The sequence below is a fragment of the Bubalus kerabau genome, chromosome 1, assembly GCF_029407905.1.
Source record: "Bubalus kerabau isolate K-KA32 ecotype Philippines breed swamp buffalo chromosome 1, PCC_UOA_SB_1v2, whole genome shotgun sequence".
Taxonomy (NCBI): domain Eukaryota; kingdom Metazoa; phylum Chordata; class Mammalia; order Artiodactyla; family Bovidae; genus Bubalus; species Bubalus kerabau.
Genome location: NC_073624.1, coordinates 76,723,613 through 76,742,054, shown reverse-complemented (window position 1 = coordinate 76,742,054; position 18,442 = coordinate 76,723,613).

The window sequence follows — 18,442 nt, the reverse complement described above, 5'->3', positions numbered from 1 at the left end:
CATGCAGCTGAGACCTTTTGTGTGCCATGAAGCCTAAAATATTTACCATCTAGCCTTTCATAGAACATTTTTGCTGACCCTCGATCAAGAACTAACCACTATTATTTTGGTGCCTTTTCCCCCCAACATCTATCAAATCCTTGCACAAATTTTTAAGGAAAAAATCTGTGCTGTTTATTCTCTATGGTTTTGTATCTTGCTTCCCCCACCTACTTTCATGTTACATCATGAGCATGTTTCCAGGTCATTGAAGTTTTTTAAATCAAAGTCCATTGTAACTATACAGGCAAATGTAAAGAGCTACCTTATGGAACAAGACTCTTAGTAGTTAGTCCTATTTCCCTAGAGGTCAAAAATTTCAAAGCATGAACATTTCAAAATTTTGGGTTAAACTACACATAACATGCATGGTTCATGCTGAGTTGCTTCAGCTGTGTCTGACGCTTTGCAACCCTATAGACTGTAGCCCACCAGGCTCCTCTGTCCATGGGAATTCTCCAGGCAAGAGTACTGCTGCTGCTGCTGCTGCTGCTAAGTTGCTTCAGTCGTGTCCGACTCTCTGCGACCCCATAGATGGCAGCCCACCAGCCTCCTCTGTCCCTGGGATTCTCCAGGCAAGAACACTGGAGTGGGTTGCCATTTCCTTCTCCAATGCATGAAAGTGAAAAGTGAAAGTGAAGTCGCTCAGTCGTGTCCGACTCTTGGCGACCCCATGGACTGCAGCCTACCAGGCTCCTCCACCCATGGGATTTTCCAGGCAAGAGTACTGGAGTGGGGTGTCATTGCCTTCTCCAAAGAGTGCTGCAGTGGGTTGCTGTTCCCTTCTCCATGGAAGCTTGCCAACCCAGGGATCAAACCTATGTCTCTTACATCTCCTGTATTGGCAAGTGGGTTCTTTGCCACTAGTTCCCCCTGAGAAACCCAACACATAAATTTTACATCCGAAAGAGTTTTTAAGTTCATCGGCATTATGCAGATTCACACTGTTGAGCAGCCATCACCACAACTCTTTTCATCTTGCAAAACCGAAACTCCACATCCATTAAACAATAGCTCCTTACTCTTTTATCCCCCCAAGATCACAATTTATAATACCTATGTAATATTTGTTTTGGTTTTATGCTTTCTGGATTTTTAATTTGATATATATTTCTCTATCAACACAAGAATTTAAAGTGTTTCTCTGAGCCTTGCTTTTTGAGCTAATGAAGGGAAAGTAACAAAAGTGTTGCAGAAAAACCGTCAACAGTGCTTATGACAGTAAATTTTAAAAGTTTATTGTGAAATACTGACTTAAGACTTAGAATTAGTCACTTTGAGTCTCAGTGTTCTTATATGAAAATGAAGGGTAATCATAAAACTGATAGGGTCGATGTGATATTTAAATGAGATAAAGTATGCAAAAATTGTTTAATATAATGTGATACAAGTATTAGTTATTATTGTGTTGTAAAGTCATTTGATATCAAACAAAGCAGTCACATATCAGAGAAAACAGTTTTAATGGAGGACTTCTCTGGCAGTCCAATGGTTAAGACTCTGTACTTCCAATGCAGGGGGCACAGGTTCAATCTCTGGTCAGGAATCTAAGATCCAATATGCCAAAAAACATATTTAAGGCAACTTTTTGAGTAGCAAGGTCAATATATTGAAATAATAAGGGAAAGAGGACAATTTCAGACATGACTTTTTAGCAGTTCAGTTTTTCTCTTGAAATTTACTGTTGTCCTGGGAATATCACATGGTTCAAAAGCTGAGCACTTCTGTATGGCATTTAATTAAAATGCAGCCTGAACATGCTATGTGAAGAATTTTAAACAGTCTTGCTCAGTATAAGATATGCCCAATGTCAGTATGCTGACATATTATGACGTCTTTTTTTTTTTTTTTTTTTACTAATAGTTTCCTCATTGGGATATATTTAATAGTCAATCTGTGAAATGTACAGATTGGAATTTTGTAACTTTTGAAATGCTTCTTAATATGCTATCTCTGTTTTGTGATAAATTTATATTTATTACTTACCCATTTGCAAAGGTCTAGGAGATTAAGGTCCATCTAGTCAAGGCTATGGTTTTTCCAGTGGTCATGTATGGATGTGAGAGTTGGACTGTGAAGAAAGCTGAGCACTGAAGAATTGATGCTTTTGAACTGTGGTGTTGGAGAAGACTCTTGAGAGTCCCTTGGACTGCAAAGAGATCCAGCCAGTCCATTCTGAAGGAGATCACTCCTGGGTGTTCATTGGAAGGACTGATGCTAAAGCTGAAACTCCAGTACTTTGGCCACCTCATGCAAAGAGTTGACTCATTGGAAAAGACCCTGACGCTGGAAGGGATTGGGGTCAGGAGAAGAAGGGGACGACAGAGGATGAGATGGCTGGATGGCATCACCAACTCAATGGATGTGAGTTTGAGTGAACTCTGGGAGTTGGTGATGGACAGGGAGGCCTGGCGAGCTGCGATTCATGGGGTCGCAAAGAGTCAGACATTACTGAGTGACTGAACTGACTGAACTAAGTACAGGAAGACAATAATAAATTACCTTCAGTTGAGGCAGATTAATGGGGAATTATTAGAAACGGAAGAATTTGACTTGACCTAGATTTGGTGTCAGCAGGAAGGCAGATTTTGTCTGTTCTGCTGCTGCTGCTGCTGCTAAGTTGCTCCAGTCGTGTTCGACTCTGTGTGACCCCATAGATGGCAGCCCACCAGGCTCCCCCATCCCTGGGATTCTCCAGGCAAGAACACTGGAGTGGGGTGCCATTGCCTTCTCCTAACCAATTTTAAGTGTATGTTATTAACTGAAGGGATGATGTTTTATAGCAGATGTCTAGAGCTTATTTGTCCTTCTTAACTGAAACTTGATGCCTGTTGATGACTCCCCATCCTCTTCTTCTCCAGCCTCAAGTAACAATTTTAGTCTTTGATTTTATGAATTTGACTATCTTTAGATACTAAAATAAGTAGAATCATGTGGTATTTGTCTTTCAGTAGTCTGGCTTATTTCATTTAGCAAAATGTCCTCAAGATCCATCCATGTTGCCATATCTTACAGAATTTCCTTCTTTTTAAAGGCTAAACAGCGGAGAAGGCAATGGCATCCCACTCTAGTACTCTTGCCTGGAAAATCCCATGGACAGAGGAGCCTGGTAGGCTGCAGTCCATGGGGTTGTGAAGAGTCGGACACAACTGAGCGACTTCCCTTTCACTTTTCACTTTCATGCATTGGAGAAGGAAATGGCAACCCACTCCAGTATTCTTGCCTGGAGAATCCCAGGGACAGAAGAGCCTAGTGGGCTGCCCTCTATGGGGTCGCACAGAGTCGGACACAACTGAGGCGATGTAGCAGCAGCAGCAAAATTGATTAAGAATATAGAGCTCATGTTAATATTCTTACCACAATAAAGTAAAAAAATTTAAAGAAAAAGAAGTCCCTATGGAAACAGGTATACTTCTAGTGTTGAATGCTGTTTCCTGGAGAATGTAAGCATTAATCTTAAAACATTACAAACTAACTGATTGTCATAGGAAAGTAGAAAGTGTATTCTAGTTTGTGTCTGAAAGTTCTAAAAATGTATAATAATGTTTTATTTTGAGGGGATAAGAGCCTCAAAATTCATTTCTGTCCTTTCCATTAGACAAAGGAGAAATGAATAAATCACTGACTCCTAGATATCTAATCTTAAACTGCACAAGGTATTTTCTGTCTACAAGAACAAAACATCCTTGTTTGAAGCAGAATCTACTCCATCAAGGGCCAGAACTTGGGACTTTTGCCAGTCATTTGAACTGGAGCACTCCTGCTTTCTAGGGAGTCATGTAGAACAATTTAAGGAATGAAATGGAAATGGAAACTCATGAAACTCACTTCCCTAAACTAGAATCACTTCTGCTCCATGAAACTTTATGAAGCAGATGCAGGTAGTTTTGATCATTCCCTGTCTTATAATTTTGAAATCCTATTGATTTCTCTTGGGAAATCCAAGTTAATCCAGAAAAATCCTGTGCTCTGTTGTTACAGGCCAAGCATTGTCTCAGGTGCCTTGCCTGAATTAACTCCTAATCTTCTCAATAGTCTAAAAAGGGGAGTGCTCTTGTTACCATCCCCATTTTACAGATGGGGAAAACTAGGCAGAGAAAAGTTAAGCTAAATACCAAGATTGCAGAGCAAGTACGTGGCAGAAGCAGGATTTTCTCCCAAGCCTACTAATTCTGGAGCCATTTTTAACCATTTTCACTTACATGGAAGGTTACTGGATAAGTGTCTTGACTGTATAAACTGAGTTGTGGGTCACTAACCTATAAATATGCACTACCCTGGTGGCTCGGCAGTAAAGAATTCATCTATGGTATAAGAGACGGGTGTTTGATCCCTGTATTGGGAAGATTCCCTGGAGGAGGGCATGGCAGCCCAGTCCAGTATTCTTGCCTGGAGAATCCCATGGACAGAGGAGCCTGGTGGGCTCTATTCCATAGGGTCACAGAGTCAGACATGGCTGAAGCAACTGAGCACTAATGCATGAATCCAACAAATACATCAGGAATGGTAAGGGGGAATCCTTCAAAGAATTAACTTGACATAAAGTTAGGGGTTATTGATATTTCTCCTGGCAATCTTGATTCCAGCTTGTGTTTCTTTCAGTCCAGCATTTCTCATGATGTACTCTGCATATAAGTTAAATAAGCAGGGTGACAATATACAGCCTTGACGTACTCCTTTTCCTATTTGGAACCAGTCTGTTGTTCCATGTCCAGTTCTAACTGTTGCTTCCTGACCTACATACAGATTTCTCAAGAGGCAGATCAGGTGGTCTGATATTCCCATCTCTTTCAGAATTTTCCACAGTTTATTGTGATCCACACAGTCAAAGGCTTTGGCATAGTCAATAAAGCAGAAACAGATGTTTTTCTGGAACTCTCTTGCTTTTTCGATGATCCAGCGGATGTTGGCAGTTTGATCTCTGGTTCCTCTGCCTTTTCTAAAACTAGCTTGAACATCAGGATGCTTACTGCTTGGAAGGAAAGTTATGACCAACCGAGATAGCATATTCAAAAGCAGAGACTTACTTTGCCAACAAAGGTCCATCTAGTCAAGGCTGTGGTTTCTCCTGTGGTCATGTATGGATGTGAGAGTTGGACTGTGAAGAAGGCTGAGCGCTGAAGAATTGATGCTTTTGAACTGTGGTGTTGGAGAAGACTCTTGAGAGTCTCTTGGACTGCAAGGAGATCCAATCAGTCCATTCTGAAGGCGATCAGCCCTGGCATTTCTTTGGAGGGAATGATGCTGAAGCTGAAACTCCAGTACTTTGGCCACCTCATGCGAAGAGTTGACTCATTGGAAAAGACTCTGATGCTGGGAGGGATTGGGGGCAGGAGGAGAAGGGGATGACAGAGGATGAGATGGCTGGATGGCATCACTGACTCCATGGACTTGAGTCTGAGTGAATTCCAGGAGTTTGTGATGGACAGGGAGGCCTGGCGTGCTGTGATTCATGCAGTCGCAAAGAGTCGGACAGGACTGAGCGACTGAACTGAAAGTTAGGGGTTTTTAAAGAAACTTTGTGTCATTTACTGAGTCTAACAATAATTATGTTACTATGGAAATAAAATCTGCATATTTTATTAGCAGTCAATAGTTACCAGAGTGGTTTAAAAAGCCATCAAAGTATGGCTCTCCTAGAATCCCTATAATTCTTTTTGCTTCAACCTCAAAAATTCCTGAGACACTAGTGAAAATAACCTGGATAAGATAAATCCCATAGATGATCACATTCTGAAGAACAATATGTCTGATTAACTGCTTTTATAGGATTCTGACATTAACTGCTGTCCTTTATAAAGGACAGAAATCATATGGACCTAAGAGAAGCAGAAGATGTTAAGAAGAGGTGGCAAGAATACGCAGAAGAGCTATACAAAAGAGATCTTCATGACCCAGATAACCACGATGGTGTCATCACCCACCTAGAGCCAGACATCCTGGAATGTGAAGTCAATTGGGCCTTAGGAAGCATCACTACGAACAAAGCTAGTAGAGGTGATAGAATTCCAGTTGAGTTATTTCAGATCCTAAAAGATGATGCTGTGAAAGTGCTGCACTCAATATGCCAGCAAATTTGGAAAACAGCAGTGGCCACAGGACTGGAAAAGGTCAGTTTTCATTCCAATCCCAAAGAAAGGCAATGCTGAAGAATGCTCAAACTACCGCACAATTGCACTCATCTCACACACTAGTAAAGTAATGCTCAAAATTCTCCAAGCCAGGCTTCAGCAATACGTGAACCATGAACTTCCAGATGTTCAAGCTGGTTTTAGAAAAGGCAGAGGAACCAGAGATCAAATTGCCAACATCCTCTGGGTCATCGAAAAAGCAAGAGAGTTTCAGAAAAACATTTATTTCTGCTTATTGACTCTGCCAAAGCCTTTGACTGTGTGGATCACAACAAATTGTGGAAAATTCTGAAAGAGATGGGAATGCCAGACCACCTGACCTGCCTCTTGAGAAATCTGTATGTAGGTCAGGAAGCAACAGTTAGAACTGGACATGGAACAACAGACTGGTTCCAAATCGGGAAAGGAGTATGTCAAGGCTGTATATTGTCACCCGGCTTATTTAACTTATATGGCAGAGTACATCATGCAAAATGCTGGCCTGGAAGAAGCACAAGCTGGAATCAAGATTGCCAGGAGAAATATCAATAACCTCAGACATGCAGATGACACCACCCTTATATAAGAAAGTGAAGAAGAACTAAAGCGTCTCTTGATGAAAGTGAAAGAGGAGCATAAAAAAGTTGGCTTAAAACTCAACATTCAGAAAACTTAAGAATATGGAATCTGGTCCCATCACTTCATGGGAAATAGATGGGGAAACAGTGGAAACAGTGGCAGACTTTATTTTTCTGGGCTCCAAAATCAGTGCAGATGCTGACTGCAGCCATGAAATGAAAAGACACTTGCTCCTTGGAAGAAAAGCTATGACCAACCTAAAAAGCAGAGACATTACTTTGCCAGCAAATGTCCATCTAGTCAAGGCTACGGTGTTTCCAGTAGTCATATATGTATGTGAGAGTTGGACTATAAAGAAGGCTGATCACCAAAGAATTTATGCTTTTGAACTGTGGTGTTGGAGAAGACTCTTGAGAGTCCCTTGCACTGCGAGAAGATCAAACGAGCAATCCTAAAGGAAATCAGTCCTGAATATTCTTTGGAAAGACTGATGCCAAAGTTGAAACTCCAATCCTTTGGCCACCTGATGCAAAGAACTGACTCATTGGAAAAGACCCTGATGCTGGGAAAAATTGAAGGCAGGAGGAGAAGGGGATGACAGAGGATAAAATGTTTGGATGGCATCACTGACTCGATGGACGTGAGTCTGAGTGAACTCCAGGAATTGCTGATGGACAGGGAGGCCTGGCGTGCTGCCGTCGGTGGGGTGCAAAGAGTCGGACACGACTGAGCAACTGAGCTGATTAACTGAACTGCTATGGGATTATCAGAGAAATTTTATTGTATTAAAAAGAGAACTATGTTTTTTATTTAAAATTCTAGAATAATGCATTATTTTGGTGTACAATATGGCACTTTGAGTCCAGTGTCTCAAATCAGGAGTAAATTTTATAGGTAAATTAGCCTAATCTTTAATCAGCAAAAGAAGGAAATATTATAAACCAAATATTCCAAAGTTAATATCAATATCTGTGATAGTGTCATGTAGCTTTTACCAGCTGAACAGATAATCATTGATTCAGCCAGTCAGTCACTGATTCATCAATAGTTTATTAATTATCTAGCACATATCAGGTACCTCAGAACTGGGGAGGCAGCAGTGGAAGAAATGAAGTCTCTGATCTCACAGAGCTTATAATATAGGGGGATGGTAGTGCTGGGACTCTCAATCCACATACTATATAAACAGGTAAATGGATATGTCAGGTGGTGACAAGTGCCAGGAAGAAGAAACAACCAGAGTAGGCCTTTCTGATAAGGTGATGAAGAGCAAATGACCTCATTTGGTTTCCATGGTGTATATTTGGTAAATAGTTTATTATAGGAAGCATCATTGCTTAAAGTCAGGCAGTTCTGTGGCTATTTTATTGATATTCCATGTGGCCAAAATAGTTGTCTGCTTATATAAACCTTAAATGTTTTTTCTGGGCTAAAATTTTGAATGTGACACAGAACTTTATTCTTTTGATTTTTCATCCATCTCTGGCTTATTTGGTACTCAATAAATGTTTTCTAAGGAGAGTCAGGAAGCAACAGTTAGAACTGGACATGGAACAACAGACTGGTTCCAAATAGGAAAAGGAGTATGTCAAGGCTGTATATTGTCACCCTGCTTATTAAACTTACATGCAGAGTACATCATGAGAAGCGCTGGGCTGGAAGAAGCACAAGCTGGAATCAAGATTGCTGGATTCAATAACCTCAGATATGCAGATGACACCATCCTTATGGCAGAAAGTGAAGAGGAACTATAAAGCCTCTTGATGAAAGTCAAAGAGGAGAGTGAAAAAGTTGGCTTCAAGCTCAACATTCAGAAAACGAAGATCATGGCATCTGGTCCCATCACTTCATGGCAAATAGATGGGGAAACAGTGGAAACAGTGTCAGACTATTTTTGGGGGCTCCAAAATCACTGCAGATGGTGATTGCAGCCGTGAAATTAAAAGACGCTTACTCCTTGGAAGGAAAGTTATGACCAACCTAGACAGCATATTGAAAAGCAGAGACATTACTTGGCCAACAAAGGTCCTTTTAGTCAAGGCTATGGTTTTCCAGTGGTCATGTATGGGTGTGAGAGTTGGACTGTGAAGAAAGCTGAGCACCGAAGAATTGATGCTTTTGACCTGTGGTGTTGGAGAAGACTCTTGAGAGTCCCTTGGACACAAGGAGATCCAACCAGTCCATCCTAAAGGAGATCAGTCCTGGGTGTTCTTTGGAAGGACTGATGCTGAAGCTGAAACTCCAGTACTTTGGCCACCTTATTCGAGTTGACTCATTGGAAAAGACTCTGATACTGGGAGGGATTGGGGTCAGGAGGAGAAGGGGACGACAGAGGATGAGATGGCTGGATGGCATCACCGACTCGATGGACATGACTTTGGGTAAACTGCGGGAGTTTGTGATGGACAGGGAGGCCTGGCGTGCTGCGATTCATGGGGTGGCAAAGAGTTGGACACAACTGAGCGACTGAACTGACTGAAGGAGAATAATGGCCTAACATAAATATTAATTTAATTCACTTCCAAATAGAGTTAAGAAACCTTCTATATTGATGATTGTCCTTGTAAATAAACACTTATGCATTTTCAAGAGGATCTTGGCTCTGCCCCAGCTCAGTTTTCTATTAAGGCATATTTAATTGGCAAACAGGAAGAGCTGTATTCTGGGTGCTTGTCACGGAGCAAAACTTTGAACACTAATAAAAGAATAAAGTATTTAAGTATTTATGGGTATACTGACATGTTAAGCCTTTTACATCTTTTGCTTCATTATTATAGCCACTGTACAAGACAGGTCCTTCTGCTAGCCTTTTGCAGATGAGGAAGTGGAGGCCCAGAGAGGCTGCCCACGTCCTAAGGTCAGACTGCTGGCAGGTGCTATATGGGACCCAAACCCAGGTCTGTGAGTTCAACCAGGTACGCTTCAGTGCACACTCTCCTTTTTTTCTTTTATCTTTTCTGTTTACTCCTAATTATGCAATGTTGATAGATTCACTGTGTTCTAATGAGCTTTCCCAAACTTTTCTTTGAATAAGGCAGGGAATTAATAAAACATTGATTTCACAGGTTTTTCTTGTCTGTCCTCCAGGAGACTTCTCATCCTGTGCTTGAAAATATTCCATTAATGACCTCTTTCCTAGTCTTGTGTCCTTTCCCAACCACTGCTGTATCCCACCCTTCTGCCTGCTTCCTCATCTACTTTGCTCTTTCTCAGAGCCCATCCCCAGCCTGTTTTCTGGAGTAACTGCTTAAGAACTCTGAAAGCCGCTCAAACTTGTCCAGATTTTGATGTAGCTGTGTCTTTTCTCCATGTGAATTTAAAGCCCTGCTTTAATCTGCCAGTGCCTGAGAAATTTTATGATTTTTATACATTGAGAGATGACTACACCACAGTTACAAGGTTATTAAGAAACCAAGATACCACTTGAAAGCATAAAATTATGCAATTCGTGAGTGCCGAAGCTTATTCGGGTTTCATTTTTGATTCTTGCCATCCTACACTCTTCTTTGACCTTGTCATTTAAAACTGTCTTCAGTTAAATTGTATATCTTTGATATGTATATATAGATTAAAATGTTCAGATTAAAATTTAAAGCTGAAGAAAAGGCTGTGGTATTTCATGAGATATATGAATAATATATGAATGAAAAGGTGATGATTTTGGAAGGAAAATATGATGTAAATCTAGTTATTACTATATCCTTGCATAAGTTGTTTCAAATATAAGGGCAGATTCTGGAAATGTGAGGACCAGCCTATTAAATGACTCTCACTTCCCCTCCATTCCAGTCCTGTCTTAACTGTAGGATCTGAGTGGGAGGCCTTGGGTTCTTGGGTCTGCTGACTCTCAGGTCGCTGGTTTGGGGCTTCCTCCCTGAGTACAGTTTGAAAGAAGATCTGAATTCCAGGCAGGTTTGGTAAGATAAACACAAAACATCACTTGGCGTGTTGTAGGAAAATTCTGGAACTGCAAGCATGAAAAGAAAAATTTTCATTCTTCCAGACAGAAAAAAATAAGGCACCTCCCCAAAAGAGAAAGAATTAAAAAGTCATTAGTGAAACAGGACACAGAGGCTAAGCATAATGACTTGAAATGCACAGTCTAGTTTTTATTTCTGTTTCTCCATTTACTGCCTGTGTGACCTTGATTAAATTACTTAACTGTATTTCTGTTTTCTCATATAGAATAGTGATAACAACGGTACTTAATCCATAAGGTTTTATGAGGATTAAAATAACCAGTGGTTAACTGATATATAGAACTTAGAACTGTGCCTGACACAGACTAGCAGTGATACTAATATTGCTATTATTATTAGATTATCTCAAAGCTGCAAGTCAAAAGACAGAAGAAAATGAATAGCAGCAAAAAAGAACTACATTCAGAAATCCTGTACTGCCCAGTTGTCCTCTCTTCTGGTGCTGTCACTGGACATTTGTAGCTATTCAAGAATTCAGGGAGTATATCCATATACCCCCATCTGAAGAATTCTGAAAAATGCATGTTCCTTTTCTTAAGGGAATATGAAGAAGGGAGGAAAACAGAGACCTCCTTCGTCTTACACCTAAGTGAGAGGGACCTCACCTAGGCCTCACGCTTTACAGGGCTCCTTAGATCACAGACAGACTGAAATAAACTGACTGAAAATGACAGTCTGAAATGAATTTACTGGATAGCCCTAGAGCTAGATCCCCCTAGATGCTTAGGGCTAGTGCTCACAGTCGTCGTATACAAACCATCATGGTAAATACCCACTGTTGAGATGAGCATTGTCCAGGGACATGCTTCTCCAGAGCTCTCCCAGGGCATGGAGGATGTGGGACACAGTACTGAGGTTTGGAAAAAGTATTGGAATTAATTTATCAAAACTTCCTCTGAGATAACATGAGTGCAGTAGTTCTTCCATGTTGAAGTATCATTTTTCCCTAGTACTGAGGGTTTATTTTTTTTTCTTGCTTCTCTTCTCTTCCAATTCCTGGCTCTGTGGGTACCAAAAAATTAGCATACTATTTGCAGTAGTTGAATATTGAGACTGAGAAATATTTTGCATTATTAACAATGCAAATTACTTTTTAACTGCACATATGTAGATTAAACATACCATGAATGAAGTGGGTTGTGTATTTTGAAATCTTTGATACTAGATGGAAACTGAATAGTAAAAATAGAGAATAGTTTTACTTTTGAAAAAGATAGAGTAAGATTTCTTATATGTTTAAAATTATATCAAAATTTAGCCTTTTAAAAATAAGCTTAATTCAAGATTTTCTTAATTATAAATTATATTTTAGTTTTAATTTGAATAGTTTATATTTGAAGGATATTTTTGAAAACACAAACATTTTAATTTTTGATGAAATTATATTTGATGTTTATATTTGTGATTACATTTTATTTTTCATCTCAGGATTGAACCTGGCAGTGAAGACACAGAGTCCCTGCCAGAGAATTCCTTGCTACTGGCTTTTAAAAACTATAGCTTTACCTATACTGTTTGATTTTGTCATTTTATAGGAATACATTTCCAACATTGGAAAATACAGCATATTTTATTTAATAGTTTGTTAACCTGACTTATCATATGTTTATACATGAAGTATGTGGACATTTATTTGTCCTCTTATCCTTGTCCCACAAATATTGAGGGGAGGCCTGGTAGTAAACAATGAAAATTAACCCACACATAGATAATGATAGACTATCTGGGAGTGTAATGTTAGTACTGAGTAAGAACTCTTGAATTTTGAGGAAAGAGCCTCTGATACTAGCCTAGAACTCTTAACAATTGAATAACTTAAGCAAACCCAGGAGTTGGTCATTGGGAAAGAAGGGGAAAATTAAGTCATTCTTTAAAAGTCTCATTAGGAGTGTTGAGGGAGAACCAGAGAGTAATATTCAATGTCTTATTTTCAAAGATGTAGGGAAATTTTCATTTGATTATGAAAGGTAGGGATGGAAATATTTATACAATTCGAGATAGATTTTACATACACACATATACAGATACCCATACAGAAAGATTTTAAAAGCACACCTATGAATAAGATGAACTAGTCATCAAACTATATGCTGCAAAGCCATCTAACAAGATAATTGTATACAGCAAAAAGTTACAGATGCAAGGCATGCATGACAGAAATGCAATCCTTACAGCAGAATTCAGTGTATCTAGTTCAGCATGAGCTCTGACACCTCTAAATAAGTGACAACATAGAATATATTGACAACAAGAAACCCAAGTATCTGACAATGCATTTGTTATTATGTTGACAAAGCTTTGGTAAAAATTGGACATTCACTTGACCATAAAGAAAATTTTAATGAAAGTTTCAGCATATATATTATAGGCCATAATTTTGATCATATTCAATAAAGTTAGAAATAAATATTTTTAAAGTGACTAAGAAAATCTCTAATAGTTTGGAATAAATATATTCCTGGGTAACCTTCATATCTAAGAAGAAATAAAAAATAAAGGTAAAATCTATCTATTAGCAACTAGTAAAAATAAATGAGATTCTTTATTAGCATAACATCCTAAAAGGGAGTTAAAGTTGTCTGAATCTGTAGCATCTTTTGACTTCTGGCAGAAATAGACAAATATACTTTGCTGTAGAAAATATATCCATGTTCGGCCTGCAGGATTCCTATGTATTAAGACAAATAGGAGGTTGCAATAAAACATTGACCAGCGCATATGGAATCAAGGCACCTTAAGGAATATTCAGTGGAAAACATACATATTTAGACTTCTAGAAACTGCAGATTTTGAAGCTTATGGAATAGTCAAAAAATAAAAGATAAAATCACAAATATGAACAAGCAACAGAAAATTTTTCATAGCACAGTAGAATGCCACAAATGAAGAAATATATGTTAAAAAAAAATAGCCCAGGAGAAAAGTTAACCTACAAATTATACACAATGGAGAAATTAGTGAACTAAAAAAAATAGTAATTATCCAGAATGTAGCACAATGACACAAAGATATGGAATATGTTTAAAAAGAAGGTGAGATCTATAAAATATAGAATGATAATGTCCAACATATCTAATCAGTCTCAGAGGAAGAAGATAAAGAAGAGGAACATTTCAAGTGGTTATAGCTATGAATCTCAGAGAATTATGCTGCATATATAAGAAATGCACATCCAGATACATCATAATGAAATGTATTATTATCAAAAGTAAAAAGCAGCCAGAGAGAAAAGAGCGATCACCACAAGGGAGCAATAATTAGGCCTACAGCAAACTTTACGGCAACGATAGGAGCTAGGAGCCAGTTGAGTAATGTCTTCAAAATGTTAGTGAGAAAGTGACTGTCAGCCTACAACAGTACACCTATCAAAACTCTCTTTTAAAAATGAAGGTGAAGGAAATCTATTTTCAGATAACAATGACCAAGTTTTATCATCAACAGACCTGTATGAGAACATCTGAGGAAATATGTACTCTGGGAGGAAGGAAAATATTGTCTGGGACGGAAAGAAAAAGGTTGAACAAAGAACATGAATATAGATAAATCTAAAGTGAATACCGCATGCTGATGTGACAGGTTAAAATGCAAACCTAAGTACTGGACAAGAACAGCATGTAAATTGTAAGTGGAGTGGGAGTGAGAAGCTTTAAAGTGTTTTAAGATTCTTGCATTACTTGAGAAGAGGGATAAAGTAGTGTTTAATTTTAGACCTTAAACATGCATTTGGTGAACCTCTGCAAATATAAGATGAAACAAATGGCAATAGAAAGAACAATTTCCTAAACATAGGAACATAAAAGGGAAAAATCAAATCCTAAAAAACCAGGATGCATAGAAATCAACACAGAAAAGGACAAGCAATTCTATTGTCATAAGGAATATAATAAAACTACAGTAACCAGTTAAATGGATGCTATATTGGGTTTAAAAATTAAATATAAATTGTTTTACAAGGGACACAGCATGTTCTTACACTGTCAATTTCCTGAGAAGCCTATACAAGGAAGGGATCAGATGCATAAGAGATTTATTAGGAAAAATGCCTATCTGAAGATTTAGGGAAAGGGAGTAGGAATATAAGAAGAGAGCCTTCAAACAGCAAGGCAGGTAAGACCCCTTAAGAGGAAAAGAAGAATAGTAGGAGCCTCAGACAGCAGCACAGTTCCAAGAAAGACCAATGGTGCTCTGCTGTGCTAGGTCGCTTCAGTTGCAGCCAACTTTCTGTGACCTTATGAACTGTAGCCCGCCAGGCTCCACTGTCCATGGGGATTCTCCAGGCAAGAACAATGGAGTGGGTTGCCATGCTTTCCTCCAGGGGATCTTCTGGACCCAGGGCCTGAACCCATGCCTCCTGTAGCTCCTGCATTGCAGGCAGATTCTTTACTGCTGAGCTACCAGGGAAGCCCTAAGACCAAAGGAGTCCATAGCAAAGAAGAATCATTAGAGAGACCCCCATATTGGGCTTCAGTGGCCAGTCTCTACTACCTACACTGTTCTCAGTCCTTGGCTGAGAACATCTCTGATGAAGCATGTCCTTGGTGGGAAAATTGTGGTGGATTTGAAAGTGCAGCAATTGGAGGTTGTCGGTCAAGGACCTCTGTACATCAGGTTCTGTTAAAAGAGTTGAGCAGTGCCCTATTTCAGTGCCACACACAGAAATGGCCAGACTTAAAGATGGGGAAGATATACAAAGCTAATACTAACAAAAATAAGATGAGGTGCCTATATTAAAAATAGAAAAAATAGACTTTAATACAAAAGGCTGTCTTTATAAAAGTTAATCTCATTAGTTTCTGGTTTATTCTTCTTATATTTCTCTTTGCACATTCATGAATATTTTTATTTCCTTTACACAAAAGTTAACATATTATATTCTGTTATTGTTGTTGTTCAGTCAGCTCATGTCCGACTCTTTTTGTGACCCCATAACTGCAGCATGCCAGGCTTCTCTGTCCATCAATATCTCCCATGGGTTTGCTCAAACTCGTGTCCACTGAGTTGGTGATGCCATCCAAACACCTCACCTCTGTCACCCCCTTCTCCTCATGACCTCAGTCTTTCCCAGCATCAGAGTCTTTTCCAATAAGTTTGGCTCGTCACATTAGGTGACCAAAGTATTGGAGCCTCAGCTTCAGCTTCAGGCCTTTCAAAGAATATTCAGGGTTGATTCCCTTTAGGATTGACTGGTTTGATCTCGTTGCTATCCAAGGGACTCTGAAGAGTTTTCTCCAGCACCACAATTTGAAAGCATCAGTTCTTCAGTGATCAGCCTTCTTTATGGTCCAATTCTCATATCTGTACATGACTGCTAGAAAAACCGTAGTTTTGACTTTATGGACCTTTGTGGGCATAGTGATGTCCCTGCTTTTTAATATGCTGTCTAGGTTTGTCACCTGTAGGCTTCCCTTGTAGCTCAGTCAGTAAAAGAGTCTACCTGCAGTGCAGGAGACCTGGGTTCAATCCCTGGGTTGGGAAGATCCCCTGGAGAAGGAAATAGCAACCCACTCCAGTATCCTGGCCTGGAAAATCTCACGGACACAGGAGCCTGGTGGGCTGCAGTCCATGGGGTCGCAAAGAGGCAGCCACAACTGAGCGACTAACACTAAAGGTTTGTCACAGGTTTTCTCCCAAGGAGCAAGAGTCTTTTAATTCATGGCTGCAATTACTGCCGCACTGATTTTTGGAGCCCCCCAAAATAAAATCTGTCACTGTTTCCACTTTCTCAGCATCTATTGGCCATGAAGTGATGGGACTGGATGCCATGATCATTTTTTGAATGTTGAGTTTTAAGCTAGCTTTTTCACTCTCCTCCTTCACCCTCATCAAGAGACTTTTAGTTCTTCCTTTTCTGCCATTATAGTGGTATCTGCATATCTGAGGCTGTTGATTTTCTCCCATCAGTCTTGATTCTAGCTTGTGATTCATCTAGCCTAGAATTTTGCATGATCTACTCTGTGTATAAGTTAAATAAGCAAGGTGACAGTATACAGCCTTGATATAATCCTTTCCCAATTTGGAACCAGTCTGTTGTTCCATGTCCAGTTCTAACTTGCTTCTTGACTGACCTGCATACAGATTTCTCAGGAAGCAAGTCAGGTGGCTTGTTATTCCCATTTCTTTCAGAATTTTTCACAGTTTGTTGTGATCCACAGAGTCAAAGGCTTTGGCATAGTCAAAAGAGCAGAAGTAGATTTTTTTTTTTTTTTTCTGGAATTCTCTTGCTTTTTCAATGATCCAACGGATGTTGGCAATTTGATCTCTGGTTCCTCTGCCTTTTCTAAATCTAGCTTGTATATCTGAAAGTTTTCAGTTCATGTACTGTTGAAGCCTAGCTTGAAGGATTTTAAGCATTACTTTGCTAGCATGTGAGATGAGTGCAATTGTGCAGTGGTTTGAACATTCTTTGGCATTGCCGTTCTTTGGGATGAAAACTGACCTTTTGCAGTCCTGTGACCACTGCTGAGTTTTCCAAATATTGGAAATGCTGGCATGTTGAGTACAGCATTTTAATGGCATCATCTTTTACAATTTGAAATAGCTGGAATTCCATCATCTCTACTGGCTTTGTTCTTACTGATGCTTCCTAAGGCCCATTTCACTTCACACTCAAGGATGTCTGGCTCTAGGTGAATGACCACACTATCGTGGTTATCTGGGTCATTAAGACCTTTTTTTGTGTAATTCTTCTCTGTATTCTTGCTGACTCTTCTTAATCTCTTCTGCTTCTGTTAGGTCCTTGCTGTTTCTGTCCTTAATTGTGCCCATCTGTGCATGAAATATTCCCTTGGTATCTCTAATTTTCTTGAAGAGATCTCTACTCTCCCAATTCTATTATTAGGTTAACATATTATAGTTTATTATCTTATTAAGAACTATTATTCTTTTGCACTTTGCATTTTCCCTTCATCAGTTCAGTTCAGTTCAGTCACTCAGTTGTGTCTGACTCTTTGTGACCCCATGAATCGCAGCACGCCAGGCCTCCCTGTCTATCACCAACTCCCGGAGTTCACTCACACTCATGTCCATTGAGTTGGTGATGCCATCCAGCCATCTCATCCTCTGTCATCCCCTTTTCCTCCTGCCTCCAGTCCCTCCCAGCATCAGGATCTTTTCCAATGAGTCAACTCTTTGCATGAGGTGGCCAAAGTACTGGAGTTTCAGCTTTAGCATCATTCCTTCCAAAGAACACCCAGAGCTGATTCCCTTTAGGATGGACTGGTTGGATCTCCTTGCAGTCCAAGGGACTCTCAAGAGTCTTCTCCAACACCACAGTTCAAAAGCATCAATTCTTCGGTGCTCAGCTTTCTTCACAGTCCAACTCTCACATCCATATGTGACCACTGGAAAACCATAGCCTTGACTAGATGGACCTTTGTTGGCAAAGTAATGTCTCTGCTTTGGAATACGCTATCTAGGTTGGTCATAACTTTCCTTCCAAGGAGTAAGCGTCTTTTAATTTCATGGCTGCAGTCACCATCTGCAGTGATTTTGGAGCCCAGAAAAATAAAGTCTGCCACTGTTTCCACTGTTTCCCCATCTATTTCCCATGAAGTGATGGGACCAGATGCCATGATTGTAGTTTTCTGAATGTTAAGCTTTAAGCCAACTTTTTCACTCTCCTCTTTCACTTTTATCAAGAGGCTTTTTAGTTCCTCTTCACTTTCTGCCATAAGGGTGGTGTCACCTGCATATCTGAGGTTATTGATATTTCTCCCAGCAGTCTTGATTCCAGCT